This window comes from Muntiacus reevesi, chromosome 8 (assembly GCF_963930625.1).
Source record: "Muntiacus reevesi chromosome 8, mMunRee1.1, whole genome shotgun sequence".
NCBI lineage: Eukaryota > Metazoa > Chordata > Mammalia > Artiodactyla > Cervidae > Muntiacus > Muntiacus reevesi.
This window is the reverse complement of record NC_089256.1, coordinates 49,606,915-49,624,243: the sequence shown is the minus strand read 5'-3', so window position 1 is coordinate 49,624,243 and position 17,329 is coordinate 49,606,915. Positions and strand designations below refer to the sequence as shown.

Genomic DNA, 17,329 nt, shown 5'->3' with positions numbered 1-17,329 from the left:
GGAGTCTGGGATAGACAGTCCTGAAACTGATGCAGTGCCACCCAGTTGCTTCTCCCTGCCAAGAGCAGAAATACCTTCAGGATTAATCAATCACCCTCTGGCATAATTATGTATAATTCTGATGCCTTAACCTATGAATAGCTCTTCCATCATCTCAGTTTTCCTGTTTATAAGTGGAGAATTAATGAAAAACAGTATGGTACTGCACATGTGTTCTATGAGTGTATTTGGCTTTCTGAACTATTTGAAAGTGAAATACTATGACACTTGACCTCAAAATACATCAGCATGCATCTCCTAAAAAGGTCACTTTTCAACATAACCATATCACTGATATATATCTAGGAAACTTAGCAAATTCACATTCTTGCTCTTAGCCAGCCAATTGTGACTAATATTTTTAACTAAAGTCTGATGGTGAGAGAAGGTAGCAACCAGAACTGCAGATTAGCCTTGAGCAGGCCTCACAGAGATGAGAGACAGAACAACAAGGATCTTGTGGTTCAGTCTGGAGTCTGAACAGAGGTAGGTCTCCTTCACAGCCAACCCTCTTCCTGTGGCACATTCCCAGTGAGGAATATTGCCCCTTGCACTGGACTAAGGTTCATTTTAGAGACCAAGTTGTCAGACAAGAGGGAAATTGTGAGAGATTAAGGACATGAGTCAACTGAAATGAACAAAATATGCTGTCACCACCACCACCACTGGGCCATACTCCAACCAAAGAAGCAGGATTTAATCTAGCCCAGAAGAGGATGTGAGAATTCAGAACCCCTCATATACCTGGAGATCCCCTGCTGTACCCTAGTACTCTTAGTGGAGAAAAGGACTGAGCTGAGGTTTGATAGAGCTCCATCAGGTCTTTTTCTCTAAAGCCATAAAAATGCTTGAGGAGAATGACCCAAAGTTCACTTCAACATGATTTTCCTATGATCATTCTAGGCAGTGAATGAAGATGTATCCAAAGCATCCAGTGATCAAGTAAAAATGATAAATGTTGATACAAAAGGTCACAAATAGGTAGTGACATGAAAGTTGAATGCATTTTTTTTTGTTATGAACAAGATTGTTAATCATGTTACAAACCAATGTGTGGCTAGATAAATGCAATGTTGATATTTTATTAAAAATCATTAAGATATAAAAGACTCAACTAGGGACTTACCTGAAGGTCCAGTGGTTAAGATGCCATGCTTCCATTGCAGGGGGGTGTGGGTTTGATCCCTGGTCAGGGAACTAAGATGCATGCTGTGGGGTGTGGCAAAAAAAAAAACAGACTCAACTAAAAAACTGTTGAATCAGTAAAGTTGAAGGGTTTAAAATCACTACACCAAAATGAGTTGCTTTTCTATACACCAACACTAAAACATCTGAAAAAAGAAGTGTCTCCTATTCACAAGAGGATCAAAGCAATAAAACATATGGGAACAAGAAAGTGAAAGATCTGTAAAATGAAAACTATAAGACTTTGCTGAAAGAAATCAAAGAAGACACAAACAAGTGGAGGGACATCCTGTGTTCACAGACTGGAAGAGGGTTATTATTGTTAAAATGTACATGCTCCACAATGTCATCTATAGATTCAGTGTAATCCCTATCAATATTTCAACAGCATTTTTCAAATAGAAAAAAATAATCCTAAAAATGTAGGGCACCACAAAAGGCCCCAAATAGCTAAAGCAACCCTGAGAAAGAAAGAAAGCCATCACATGTCCTGCTTTGGGACTATACAGTAAAGCTGTAGTAATTAAACCAGTATGGTACTGGCATAAAAATGGACACACAGACCAAAGAAGAAAATAGCCCAGGATTAAACTCCTGCATATATGATCAGCTGTTACTTGATAAGTGGGGAAACAATAGTCTCTTCAGCAAATGGTGCTGGAAAAACTGGATAATCACATGCAGGAAAATTGGATCCCTATCTTATACTAGTCACAAAAAATTAAGTTGAAAGTCTTAAACATGAGACTTGAAACCATAAAACTTACCTCAACAGGAGGAAAGAAGCTCCTTGATACTACCCTTCACAATGATTTTTTGGACCAAAAGCACAAACAACGAAAAGCAAGTAGAACTCCATCCAATTTAAAAGCTTCCACACAACTAAAGAAACTACAAAATAAAAAGGTAACTATAGAATGAGAGAAATTTTTCTTCTAATCATGTATTGGATACAGAGTTAATATCCAAAATTTATAAAGAACTTGTACAACTCAATAGCAAAAAAAAAAAAAAAAAAAAAAAAAAAACCCATGCAGAGGAATGAAATAGATATTTTTTCCAAAGAAGATATCTAACTGACTAACAGGCACATAAAAACGTGCTCAGCATCACTCCTCAAGAGATACCTCACCTGTAAGAATGACTACTATCAAGAAGAGAAAACAAGTGTTGACAAGGGTTTGGAAAAAAAGAGACCCCTTCTGCACCATTGATGGGACTGTAAATTGGTATGCAGAGTCCTCAAAAAACTAAAAATGAAACTAACATATAATCCAGTAATCCCACTTCTGAGTATATGTCCAGAGGAATGAAAACTGGTTATTGAAAAGACATGTCTGACTATGTGCGCCCCAGGGACTGTAGCCCACCAGGCTCCTCTGTCCATGGGATTCTCCAGGCAAGAATACTGAAGTGGGTTGCCATTTCCTTCTCCACGAAGAGACATATAAACTCTGTATTTATTGCAGCATTATTCACAATAACAGAGAAACAACCTAAATGTGTATCAAAGGATAAGTTAAGATGTGGTACATATATGCAATGGAATACTATTCAGCCATGAGAAAAAGAAGTTCTGCCTTTTGTAACTGTGGATGGATCTTGAGAACAACTTGCTAAGTGAGATATGTCAGAGTGAGACAAATACTGTATAACATCTATTATATGTGGAACCTAAAAAAACCAAAAGAATAAGAGAGTAAAGTGGTGGCTACCAGAAGCCAGGGGTGGGGAGAAGGGGAGAGATGTTTAAGGATACATATTTGCAGCTAGTGTATAAATAAGTCCTGGAGATCTAGTGCACAGAACAGTGATTACAGACAACAGGTTGTATTATAAACATTAAAACTTGCTAAGAGACTATACCTTGGTTGTTCACAGTGGTGGAAGAGTTGATAACTATGATGAGGTTGAAATGTTAGCTATTGCTGCAGTGGCAATCATATTACAATATAAATGTATCAGATAAATGTGTTGCACACCTTGAACTTATACAATGTTATATGTCAAATGTAGCTCAATTTAAAAAAGAAAAAGTTGGGATTTCCCTGGTGGTCCAGTGGCTAAGTAACTGCCTTCCAATGCAGGGGGTGCAGGTTCCATCCCTGGTGCCAAGGGGCAACTAAGCCCATGTGCTGCAACTAGAGAGGCCCACATGCCATGATGAAGAGCCCCCATGCCGAAATGAAGACCCAGCGCAGCCCAAAATAAAGATGAAATTTTTTTTAATTAAAAGAGAAAAAAAAAAATTCTGGGACTTCACTGTAAGTCCAGTGGTTAAGACTCTGTGCTCCCAATTCAGGGGCATGCATTCGATCCCTGGTCAGGAAAACTAAGATCTTGTTTGTCACATGACACAGCCAAAAGAAAAAAGGAAAAAATTATTAAGATGTAGTAGAATGTCATCATGTCAGATACAGTCTATATAACCATAGACTGATGAGGAGAGCCTTTTTTCTGTAGCTTGTGTGTGTACTCATGAAAGAATGAAAATTGAATAAATTGGTATTTGAACTGAACATATTTTTCTGAAAGACTAAAGCACATCTGTGACACAGGATCCTGGCTTCATCTGGCCATTTGGTGACACTTCTCTGGGATTCTATCCCTCCCTCTGAAAACAGGAAGTAATAGATGACACCCATACCTACCCAGGATCATTCTTGTGTCTTGTTGTCCTTTCTCAGCCAAGCTCTGAGGCTGGCCGAAGTGTTCACAAGCACCCCAACTATACCTCTCAAATTCAGGAGCTAGACAGAGCTGCAAAAAGTATAAGCATATGCAGACATATGCTGACATGATGAATTATAAAGACACAGGTGATGGCAATTTCCTCCCTTCTCGATTATTTCTTGATTATTGGTACATACACGTGTTTGAAAGAGGAATTAAAGCTATGAAAAAATTTTGTTTCTAATATAAAAATACAGATATGCAAGGAGAATTTGGAAGGTCACAAGGCTAAAGTCCTGTAATGTAAAGGGTTTGGGGAAGCAGCAGGCCATGTTCTAACTGGTCAGGTGGTACCCATGTAGCAGGAGGAAAACCAGAGAGTGAAACTGAGGTCTGACTATATTCCCAGTGATCTGCAATTCTCCATTATATTTTCTGTTTACTTTAGCTGCTTTGGCTTATGTAATTGACATCAGTAAAACTAAACTTTTTTTTGTCTTAATGTGCTTTTGTATGTTTTGTAACTAGAAAAAGTTTTATTCTAACCATGTAAGAGAGGAGACAGCTGCTCTTTCAAACACTGGAAGTAATTGTTTTATGGCACCAGTAGAAACAAGAATATAGCCTTAGAGAGTAAAAATTTTAAATCCATAATTTTGAGGGGAGTTTTAAAAAAAATTAAGGTATAATTCAATACTATATAATTCACCCAATTAAAATGTACAATGGAATGGTTTGTATTAAATTGTAACACCATCACCACAACCTGATTTTAGAAAATTTCTCTCCCTCCCTCCCTCCAAAGGAAGCCCTGCACCCATTAGCAGTTACTCCCCATTTCTCCTTAAACCACCCTAGGCAATCATTAACCTACTTCCCATTTCTGTAGCTTTGCCAATTCTGGACAGTTCATATAAATGAAATAATATGTGGTCTGTATGACTGGCTTCTTTCACCTAGCATAATGTTTCCAAGATTCATTCATGTTATAGCATGTATCAATACATCATTACTTTTTATAGCCAAATAATATTCCATTATATGTGTTGGTATACAAGTATATACATACACACAAATATATGTATATATATCACATTTTTTATTCATCAGTTGATAGATGTGTAAGGTAGTTTCCACTTCGGGGCTACTGTGATTAATGGACTCAGTGGTAAAGAATCTGCCTGCCAGTGCAGGAGACGCAAGAGACTTGGGTTCAATCCCTGGGTTGGGAAGATCCCCTGGAGGTGGAAACGGGAACCTACTCTAGTATTCTTGCCTGGAAAATCCCATGGGCTGGACAGAGGAGCCTGGCAGGCTACAGTCCTTAGAGTCTCAAAGAGTCAGACACAACTGTGCAGACACACATACACACACACAGTAACTATGTATTTAATATTTTGAAGAATTGCCCAATTGTTTTCCAGAGTTACTGCAACATTTTATATTCTGAGCAGCAAATTATGAAGATTCCCATTTTTCCACATCCTCACCAACATTTGTTTTTTCTTTTTATTGTAGCCATTGGAATCAGTGTGAATTATTTCATTGTAGTTTTGATTTGCATTTCCTAACAACTGATCTTGAGCATCCTTTTATGCACTTATTGTCTTGCATGTTTATGGCAAACGTTTTCAGCAAAGTAATTCAATGTGGTATTTCCAATATCATCATCCAACATGGAACACAATCCAATTATGGTCTTTCCAACAAATATTGCTGGAACAATTGGATGTTATATGCCAAAAAATGAACCTCAGCCATTACTTTATACCATAAACAATGGATCAAAAGAGCTAATACTGTCAGTTCAGTTCACTTCAGTTCAGTCGCTCAGTTGTGTCCAAGTCTTTGTGACCCCAGGGCCTGCAGCATGCCAGGCTTCCCTGTCCGTCACCAACTCCTAGAGCCTGCTCAAATTCATGTCCATTGAGTTGGTGATGCCATCCAGTCATCTCATCCTCTGTCGTCCCCTTCTCCTCCTGCCTTCAATCTTTCCCAGCATCAGGGTCTTTTCCAATGAGTTAGTTCTTTGCATCAGGTGGTCAGAGTGTTGGAGCTTCAGCATCAGTCTTTCCAATGAACATTCAGGACTGATTTCCTTTAGGATGGACTGCTTGGATCTCCTTGCTGTCCAAGGGACTCTCAAGAGTCTTCTCCAACACTACAGTTCAAAAACATTAATTCTTCTGCACTTGGCTTTCTTTATAGTCCAACTCTTACATCCATACATGACTACTGGAAAAACCATAGTTCTGACTAGATGGACCTTTGTTGGAAAAGTAATGACTTTGCTTTTTAATATGCTGTCTAGGTTGGTCATAGCTTTTCTTCCAAGGAGTAAGCATCTTTTAATTTCATGACTGCATTCACCATCTGCAGTGATTTTGGAGCCCAAAAAAATGGTCTGTCACTGTTTCCATTGTTTTCCCATCTATTTGCCATGAAGTGATGGGACCAGATGCCATGATTTTCTGAATGTTGAGTTTTAAGCCAACTTTTTCACTCTCCTCTTTCACTTTCATCAAGAGGCTCTTTAGTTCTTCGCTTTCTGCCATAAGGGTGGTGTCATCTGCATATCTGAGGTTACTGATATTTCTCCCTGCAATCTTGATTCCAGCTTGTGCTTCATCCAGCCCAGCATTTCGCATGATGCTAATGCTATAAAAAAGTAGGAAATACAGAAAAAGATCTTGTGGCTTTCAGTTAGACAGAGGTTTCTTAGGACACAAAAAGCATGAACCATAAAAGAAAAAAATGAAGTCCAAGTTGGACCTCATCAAAATGGAACACTTCTGCTCTTCCCCCATCCTCAAAAAAAAAAATTTATGAAAATAGAAAGGCAAGCCATAAACTGGGAGAAAATATTTGTAGAACACATATCTGTTAAAGGACTTACATACATATTCATTAAGTTCTTACAACTTAATGAAAAGAAAATCCAGTTTAAAAATGAACAAAGAATTTGAACAGACACTTCACCAAAGTGAATTTACAAATAGTTAATAAGTACATGAGAAGGTAAGATATGGGCTTCCCTCGAAGTTCAGTTGGTAGAGAATCCGCCTGCAATGCGGGAGACCCTGGTTTGATTTCTGGGTCAGGAAGATCTGCTGGAAAAGAGAAAGGCTACCCACTCCAGTATTCTTGGGCTTTCCTTGTGGCTCAGCTGGTAAAGAATCTGCCTGCAATGCCAGAGACCTGTGTTTGATCCCTGGGTTGGGAAGAGCCCTTGGAAAAGATAAAGGCTACCCACTCCAGTATTCTGGCCTAGAGAATTCCATGGACTGTATAATCCACGGGGTCACAAAGAGTTGGACACGACTGAGTGACTTTCACCTCACATGAGAAGGCAGCTGATATCAATAGTCACTAGGTAAACACAATATCACAAGGTTATATCTATACGTATCCATCAGAATAGCTAAAATCAAAAAGACTGACAATGTTGAAAAGGATGCAGAGCAACTGGAACTCTCTTATATTGTTAAGAATAAAAAATGGATCAGCCATTTTGGAAGAAAAGTTTGGCAGTTTTTAGGAAGTCAAACATACTTACCCATGACCCACCAAGTCCACTCCTAGATATTTGCCCAAGAGAAATAAAAACTTAGGTCCATACAAAGGTCCCTACTCAAATGTTTATAGCTACTTATTCATAATAGCCAAATTGAAAACAAACCAAATGTCCATCAGCTGGTAACTATTTAAGCACATTGTAGATGTCCATATCGTGGAATATTACTGAGAAGAGGAACAAACTTGATACATGCAAGGAAATTTCAAAAGCATTATGATACCTAAAGGAAGTCAGACCAAAATGCTGTATCATTCTACTTATGTGACACTCTAGAAAAGGCAAAGCAGAAAGCAGATCAGAGGTTACCAGCGGTCAGAGGTGGGTATAGAATTGATCGCAAATAAATACGAGGGAACTTTTGGGAGTGGTAGGGGTGATGTTCTGTGAGGTTTACCATGAGTGTGTTGGTGGTCACATGACTATAAACGTTTGTCAAAACGCAACTAACTGCACTTCTCAAAAAATTATTTTATTAAAAAAATGTTTATTATTTATTTTTTTATTTTGGGCTGCTTTGGGTCTTCACTGCTGTGCGCAGGCTTCCTCTGGTTGAGGAGAGCACGGCTGCTCTCTAGCTGCAGTGAGCAGGCTCCTCATCGTGGTGGCTTCTCTTGTTGAGGAGCACGGGCTCTAGAGCCTGCAGACAGCTGTGGTCCATGGGCTTAGTTGCCCCACAGCAGTATGGAATCTTCCCAGACCAGGGATTGAACCTGTGTCCCCTACATTAGCAGGCAGATTCTTCACCATGAGACCACCAGGGGTATTCCTGTATTTTTTTAAATTTTTTAATTTTATTGTACATAAATTATATCTCAAAACTGATGTTTTAAAGCTTGCTTACTATAAAAAGTACATTTTCAAGACACGTTTCTTAGTGTTCTTTTCAAACCTATTACTTAATAACCAGTGTCCTTGTACATAGAACATTTGAAGCTTTCATGCCTCTGAGGTTTGTCTTTTGTTATCACTAATTTTTCACTTAAAATTAGAATTTTTTCCCCATAGATTTTACATACTTTTTACATGCTTTCTTTTTCTGATTTTAAAGTTGTGTTAGAAATAATAGTGCAAACAAGGGTTTAAACTGGGCACATTTTCAACAGAAACAGTTTGGTTGTTCAGCAGGCACAGGTCCCCCAGAATCAAAAAAGTCACTCAATATGTGTCAATAAATCCCCTCCCCAATCTTCCATCATCATTGCTCCACTCATCAACAGCAGTAGCAGAAGTAACAGGAAAAACATATCTTCTAAATCATGTTGTTAACAAGGATTCAAAGAATGGAGACCTAGTGGAGGCAGAAAAAAAAAGAAAAGCTTTTATTTGGGGTTTGTTAGGACTGCAGCCTGGGAAGCACAAATCTAAGAAAGCACCTGAAATGTGTTCTTCTGGACTACAAAATGGAGGAAGCTTACACAGGCAAAAGCTGCAAGGTCACAGCTAGTTACCTAAATTGTCAAGAATCACGATTGGAGCTGGCAAGAAGTAAGGGTGCTTGTTAAGCAAGGATTAGTTGAGGGTTCAAGACGATTACGTAGTTGCTAAGTAGAGCTGGGGGCTTTGAAACTACAAGGTTGCATCTAGGAGCTGCTAGTAGATATTATTTTGAAAATGGCTGATGGTGTCTGAGTTATATACAATTCAGAAGGTTCAAGTTCTCAGTGATACAGAAACATGTCTAAAACCACATCCACAATGGCCACCCAGCTCCATTTTGGATGCCTGAACCATAGTTACTCCCATTTTAATTTTTAAATGACCTTAAATATGTCATCAGTGTAATAGAGTATCTTTGCCTTGGAAAAAACTCATAAAATCTAAAAATGTTTCAAAATACATGGCAGGTGTAAATATTCAGGTTATTGTGTTTCTTTCCATCTAAAATTCACTAACTAAGAATGCATGCACTAAGTGAGGGGTGTAGTTCAATTACAGAAATGTTTTGTAATTGAGTCATTACTCTGCCCAAGGTAGTATCCATTTGCCAAATGCAAAAAAATCTCCTCTAAAGCAGTTAGTGCCAAATCCATGGTATTAGAGGTGATTTAGTTTCAGCAAAATAGCATCAGCCATCGTAATAAGTTAATACTGGCAATTTTATTAGTTGTGATTTGGTTTGTGTTCAATATGTAGGTTTGTTTTGATTTTGTAGTTACGTAAGAGTTGTAAGAATCTCATACCTAATATTGGATTTGGACAAACAATTTTGGTATGATAATTAAATAATTAATAATCAATCATAGAAGTCTAATTAAGTTTTCTCTTTTGAAAGTGGACAGTAATCAAACCTGAATGCATTGGCTTGTACACAGAGTCCTGAAAATCCTCTTGAGTGGTCTTTGGCATCTCTAGGTAAGACTCAATCAGTGAGGTTGCTGGGGAAGGTGGGGAAATAGCAAAGTTAGAACCCACAGTGTGAAAAAAAAAAAGAACCCACAGTGTGTTCTGAAGAGCATGTTCTGAAGGAACACTTTTCAGTATAAATTCTAAGGTAGCCAAGTAGAATAACTAGTCACATTTTCAGTAAGAGGGTTTGGAATCAAGAAGGAAGCCCAGGTTTCCGGTTTCGGTGACTGGGTGGATCCTAATGTCACAAATCTAGGTAAGGAGCACAGGAGCGTGAACAAGTTAGACTACTTAGACCTGATCTGCCCTGACTTGCCCTGACGAGCACTTCTGGTGTCATTACCATCAGTTCTCCAAAATGACACATAGCCACTATTATCTGTCAGTACTCTTTGGTTGCACAAGACAGAATCGCACTGGAGAGGCACGGGGTGGTTTGGGGTGTTACCAGAACAAGCCAGAGAGAGCACTAAGCAGACACTTCTGTTTCTCTTTGTTTCCCTTAAACCTCTTACTCCTAGACTTGCTCCCTTTTGAATGACATATTCGAATTTTCTGATTGATGTTACTGATTTTCATGAGGCATTACTTTTTTGGTTCTAAGAATTTTCAATATTTTCCCTTCCTGCATTGCTCTACAGAGATTTAGCTCCCCCTAGAGACACAATCCTGTGGTTGCAGTCCATGGGGTTGCAGGGAGTCGGACACTTTATCTTTTCTGGGTCAACCTAGTTGGAGCAAATCAAACTGTTTTCCCTATTTCTTTCGTACATCATCATTTAAGATCATCAAGAATTCGAGTTCCAGAATCTGCCCTTGTCTCCTTTTACAATATCTGTTTATTTCTGGACAGCTTTCAGAAAGGAGAACACTTTTGGCAGGTTAATCAGGGAAACTGCCCAGGCTGACAGCAACAGCAATGAAAGTCTCAGGAATATGCATGCGATTGGCTTCTGCATGGAATTACATGCAAAATTGTGGAGCTCTGATTCACCTTATTTGTAAAGCTTGAAACAAACGGAAACAGCTATTTGATGTTTCCCTTGAAGACACTTCCAGCTCTGGTTTCTGTTTCCCAGAGGCCTAATGTTACAATCCTCATGGTGTCTATGATGTTTATACTAACACCAAAGGTCAAACAAGAGGTAAACAGACATTTTAGTAGGTTTACTGCTATTTTGTCTCTTCTTTGTTACCCACAGTACTTTTATAATAATCCTATGAAAAAAAAAAAAAAAAGAGGGGAGGGAGAGAGGAAGGGAGAAGGAAGGAAGGCAGGCTGGCTCTTTCTTTGTAGGATGCCATTTCCTTCAAAACTTGTGTCTTTTGAGACCAAGGTATCACCATAATTTTGTTTGCAAATCAGATTCACCAATGATTATTTTTAACATATTTAGATGCCTGTACCCTATCTCTCAAATAACTGATTCAGTACCAATTTCTATTTCATTAGTTCCTTTATTATTCCCTTCATTCTACTATCTTTAGGTTTGATTTGCTCTTTTTCAGACATCTTGAGATGGATACTTAGAGCTCACTGATTTTCCTTCTAAGTGTGGTGTTAGCGGCATCCTTTCAACTACATGTCACACTTTCATTATTGTTCCAATACAACATTTTAAATTCCACTGTGATTTCTTCTTTGAGATATGGATTATTTAGAAACATAGTAAAATATTAACATGTTTTCCCCTGATGTTGGGAACAAGATAAGAGAAGGATATGTCCATCCTTCATTTCTATTTGACATCCTCTGGAAGGTCCTTAATAGTATAAGGCAAATAAAAGAAAAAAAAAGGCTTAAGAATTAGAAAGTAAGAAGTAAAACTGTCATTCACAGACAATATGGTTGTGCATGCAGAAAATCAAAAGAATCTACAGATGAATTACTAAAATTAAAAATAAATATAGGGTGCTGAATAAAAGGATAAATTTATAAAAATTGCCAATATTCCTATGTAACAGCAGCAATAGGGAAAATTTTTAAAATGCCATTTACAATAGCATCAAAAAACATCAAATACTTAGTTTTAAGTCTAAAGAAATACATGCAAAAGGTCTACAGAGAAAAGTGCAAGACGTGATTGAGAAAAACTGAAGAAAATTTAAAAGTTTTTCTCATATTTATGAATTAGATGACTAGATATTATAAAGATATCAATGTAATCCTAATCAACATCCCAGCTAGTATTATTATAAGAATTAGTAAACTTGCTGTAAATTTTATATGAAAATGCAAATGGTTCAGAGCAGCCCAGATATTCGTGAAGAACAGACGTAGGAGACTCACTATATGATATTAAGGCTTATTATATAAAGCTACAATAACTAAGACTCTGGTATGGGCACAAGAGTAGATACACAGATAAATGGGACAGAACAGAGGACAGAAATAGATGCTTATAAATATGGAAACTTGATTAATGACAAAGGTGCACTGCAGACTAGTGAGAACAGGACAGTCTTGGTAATAAATGGAATTGGGTCAACTGCATATCCATATGAAGAAAAAATGAGTCTTGATCCCTTCTTCAGACTCATCAAAAAGCTATTTCTAGGTGCGTTGCAAATCTAAATGTGATAGATAATGTAATAAAGCTTCTAAAGAGAAAAAGAACATTTTCATAACCTTGGGAAAAGGAAAGATTTAATATGTAAGATGAAATAAAAACATTGATAAATTGGACTACATTAAAATTAAAAGCATCTGTTCATCAAAACATCATTAAGAGGGCAAAAAGGCAAGCCACAGAGTGGAATAAGATATTTGCAATGTGTATAACTGACAAAGGACTCTGAGTAAATAATTAACTGATCAATCAATAAGAGAAAAAAAGCAAATCCAATAGTAAAATGGGCAAAAGATGTGAATGGGCCAGTAGATATCCAAAAGAGCAACAATTATATGAAAAAGTGATCAGTTTCATGGAAACTAGAAAACAAACTAAAACACACCCATCAGAATGGCAAGCATCTTAAAAACTGACAATATGAGGTGCTGATGATGTATGGAACAACGAGACTCTCATACACTGCACCTGGGTCCCCTATATTGGCAGGCAGACTCAACCACTGGACCACCAGTGAAGTCCAACCTAGTAAATTTTAAATTTAGATTTTGCATTTTTCAGCTCTAGGAATTCCATTTGGTTCATGCATTAGTCTACTGGGGCTGCCATAATAGAATATCACAGATTGGATAGCTTAAATAGCAGAAAATTATGTGTAATATTTCTGGAGGCCAGAAGTCCGATAACAAGGTGTTGATAGGTTTGGTTATCCCCTGAGACATCTCCCCTTTGCTTGCAGATGGCGGCCTTCTCTCTGTCCTCACATGGCCTTTTCTCTCCTGTGTGTGCCTCCCTGATGATTCTTCTCCCTGTAATGACAGTAGTCACATTGGATTAGGGCTCCACCCTTACAACATTGTCATAAAATTGTAATGATCTCTTTAAAGTTCCTATTTCCAAATCACATTGGGTGTTAAGGCGTCAACATGTGAATATACAGTGGGGGTAGGGGAAACAATTCTGTTCATAACATTGTATAATGGAATATTATTTGGCAATAAAGAGGGAATGAAATACAAATACAGGCTATAATATGGGTGAACCTTGGAAACATTATGCTAAGTAAGTGAAGCCAGTTGCAAAAGACTATGTATTGTATGATCCCATTTATATGAAATGTCTAGAACAGGCAAATCTACAGAGACTGAAGAAAAACAGTTGCTCGTGCTGGGGGCAATGGGGTGAAGGAGTGGGAAGGAACAGGTAGTGACTGCTGAGAGATATAGGGCTTCTTTTTGTGGTGATGTAAATGTTCAAAATTGATGTAATGATAGTTGCACAACTCTGAATATGCTAAAATCTCGTGAGTTGTACATTTAAAATGAGTCACTTGTATGATATATGAATTACATCTCAGTAAAGCATTACAAATACATACTGTATGATTCTATTTGTTAAAAGTTCAAAAATAAGCAAAACTAATGTTTAATGAGAGATTGTGGTTATGTTTTAGAGAGAGAGGAAAAGCAATAAATGAGAGGACCCACAAAGGCCATGACAAATCTGGCATGTTAGCAATATTCTTTTTTTTTAATTTAGCTTAAGGTTACATGAGTGTGTTCACTTTGTGATAAATCATTAAAAGGAAAAACACCATTTCCTCTCTATATGCAATTCTTCTGACATCAGATGTTTGGGGTTTTCCACACCAAACAATTCTCCAGTTCTTGGCAGACACTGGCTGGATGTCCTACAATTTAACTCAGTTCTAAAACTAACTGCCTGGAGTTGGCACAGACTCACAGTTAAGAGCTGAGTCACACAAGATTGTCCCCACTTCAGATGCCAATCAAAAGTCCCAAAGTGTAACTTGTACTTCTGAATAACTGGCTATATATCAGGGGTTCCTATGACCTCCTCAAGTTTGGCAATTTGCTAGAATGGCTCACAGAACCCCGGAAAACAGTTTACTTACTGTTGCTAATTTATTGGGGTTTCCAAAGTGGCGTTAGTAGTAGAGAACCTGGCTGCCTATACAGGAGATGTAAGAGACGTGGTTTCAATCCCTGGGCTGGAAAGATCCTCTGGAGGAGGGCATGACAACCCACTCCAGTATTCTTGCCTGGAGAATCCCATAGACAGAGGAGCCTGGTGGGCTCCATAGGGTTGCAGAGAGTTGGACATGACTGAAGTGATTTAGCACGCATACACGCACCAATTTATTACAAAGAATAAATTAAAGAATACAAATAAATAGCCAGATGAAGAGATACATAGGGTGAAGGGTCCTGAGCATAGGACCTTTTGTCCCTGCAGAGTTTGGGGTGCACCACCCTACTGGCATATCGATGGTGTTCTTGTTCACCAAACTGGAAGCTCCCCAAACCCTTTGATTAGAATTTTTATGGAGGCTTCATTTCATTGGCATCAGTGATTGCCTTAACATTTAACCACTTTTCCTTCCCCAGAGGTTGAGGGGTGGAGCTGAAAATTCCAACCCTCTAATCACATGGTTGAGTCTCCTAGTAACCGGCCCCACATCCTTAGGGGCTTTCTAAAACTTGCCTCACTAACATAAACTCAGGTACTGTTGAAAGTGACTTGCCATGAACAACAATGGACACTCCTTTCACTTTTATCACTCTGGAGCCATTTCAATAACTGGGAATAAAACCAAATATTATAATAAAAGATGCTTCTTTCACCTGTTTTAGGACCTAAGGACAAAAAACAATTATAACAAGAGATGTTCTGTTACTCTTACCACTTAGGAAGTTATAAGAGTTTTAGAAGCTCTGTGCCAAGAACCAGGACAAAGACCCAATAAGTATTTCTTATTATATCATAACATCACAGTCATCGAGCATACTGATCTTAAAAATAAAAGTTATTTTACTAACAAAAAATGGGTTTAGTTGGGAATAACAGAGAGCTGCAGTTCAAGACAAACAAGCCACAGCAAAAACCATAAGCAAGTTCAACAAACGAAGGAGAAGAACATTATTTTATAGAGAAAAAGGACGAAGTAGAAGATTATTATCATGAATGAAAGCCCATTGGAGAAAACTGGGAGTTCGGGGTGATGACAGTTTCTCATTGGTTAAGTTGCTGGGGTAGCTGATTTCTTGTAGGATACTCAACATACACCTTGTCTGTTTAGGGCCTGTAATTGATTCTTTTCTGATCTTCTATTGGGGTCTGTAATTGACAGTTTTCCTGTAATTAACTGACTTTGAGTGGTACTGCATAAAAGCTCCCCGCTTCCGGCCTCTCAATGCCATTTTAGTGACATTTCCCTTTATTAATTTTCACAAACTTATGATACACAGTGTTCTGTGTGTGTTACACTTCAATGTTTTAAAAACACTTATTCATTTAAAAAATACCAATATATTTGAAGTGGGCAAACTATTTGTATGTTTTTCGCAAGTTCCTTAATGGAAGTTTCTGTAAGAACCCCACTGTCTATGAGTATGCCTATCACACTGACACATTTGGAGATCAGTAGCCAATCTAGCAAGTAGGGTCTGCTAAGATTCTTTGAGATTAATATTTGAACAAGAAATGTCATACAAAAAATAAAAAATAAAGAAATCCCATACAGGTATAGAGGTGTATTCTTAATTTGGTTTTCCCCAGAGCAGGACCTAAGATGAGAATTGCATTTGGCGTGTGAGATGATTCCGTTACCTAACTCAGGTTCAGCTGCTAATGGCTCAAGAATCCCATACAGAGAGAGAAGTTCTGGGTAAAAGGAAAGATAGGTTGATTGAGGAAGCTGGCAATCCTGGGAAAGAAGTAGACTCATGTCCAAATGAACCAACTCCCTACTCCCCAAAAATTACTTAGGGAAAAGAGGAGGAGGATACATGCTAAGAGGGGTTGTGGGATGTGTGATCAGCTCATGGACATTCTTCTGATTGGTTGGTGGTGAGATACTCAGGAGTCTACATCATCAACCTTCTGGTTCCAACCAGTCTGGGGTGTACGTGCTTGTGGACAGGATGTAGATGACTTCTTTCATCTGGTGGGGGCTTCAGTGTCTGTAAAATAACTCAAAGAATATGGCTCAGAATATTATCTAAGTCCTTGAGGAGGAACTAAAGTTCCTTGACTTTGCTTGATGGCTAAACTATTATTATTTTGTCTTGTTTGTCTGTTTTCCTTTGTTTCTGCATTTTCTCACTTCTCTGATTAAATTTATTCTTCAGAATTCATGGAAAGCCTAGGAGGCTAAAATTTTTCTACAAACAAGAGGCAGGCAGGGGACCTCCCTGGTGGTCCAGTGGTTAAGAACCTGCCTGCCAATGCAAGGCACACGGGTTCTATCCCTGGTCAGGGAAGATCCCACATTCTGCAGAGCAACTAAGCCCATGTGCCACAACTACTGAACCAAAGTGCTGCAACTATTGAAGCCCGCATACCTAGAACCCGTGCTTCAAAGAGAGAAGCCACCACAGTTAGAAGCCTGAGACTGCAACTAGAGAGTAGCCCCTGTTTGCCACAACTAGAGAAAGCCCACTTGTAGCAATGAAGACCCAGTGCAGCCATAAACAAATAAATAAAAAGGCAAGCGTACGGGGGCATGGGTAGTGCTGTGTCCTGGGAAGGCCCCTTAGGGTCCTAATCAGTTATAATTCCAGGAAGCGCCCATAGTACAGAAGTAGGCAAGTGAGACAGAGAAGGGAAGGAAGCCGGCACAGAGTACAGGTTCCCTCTGTGGGTAATTAAGGGTCAATCCCTCTAAAGTCCTTTGATAATGGCCTCTATTTTAAAATACAGAAATAGGGGCTGAGAGATATTAAGTAACCTGCACAAGCTCACAGATCTAATTTGAAGTGGTAGAATAAGAATTTGTACCAATCTGATCAGAGCCCAAGGACAGTTTGGCCTGAAGGACACCAAGGTTTTAAAAACTGGGATTTAGAAATAAGAGGAAAGAAAACCAAGCAGATTGCAAGCAGATGGAATGATTGCCTGGAATCAATGCTATTGTCTG

At 38.4% G+C, this 17,329-nt stretch overlaps 1 protein-coding gene across 1 annotated transcript in view; it reads right to left on the bottom strand.

Moving 5' to 3' along the window:
- Nucleotides 1–6,429: 6,429 nt before the first annotated feature.
- Nucleotides 6,430–17,329, bottom strand: part of LOC136173730 (small ribosomal subunit protein uS14-like) — a 74,901-nt gene continuing 64,001 nt past the window's right edge. Inside the window, exon 2 of the transcript XR_010664275.1 lies at nt 6,430–6,555. The gene's annotated coding sequence lies outside the window, so the exon portion shown is untranslated. The remainder of the gene's footprint in view (nt 6,556–17,329) is intronic.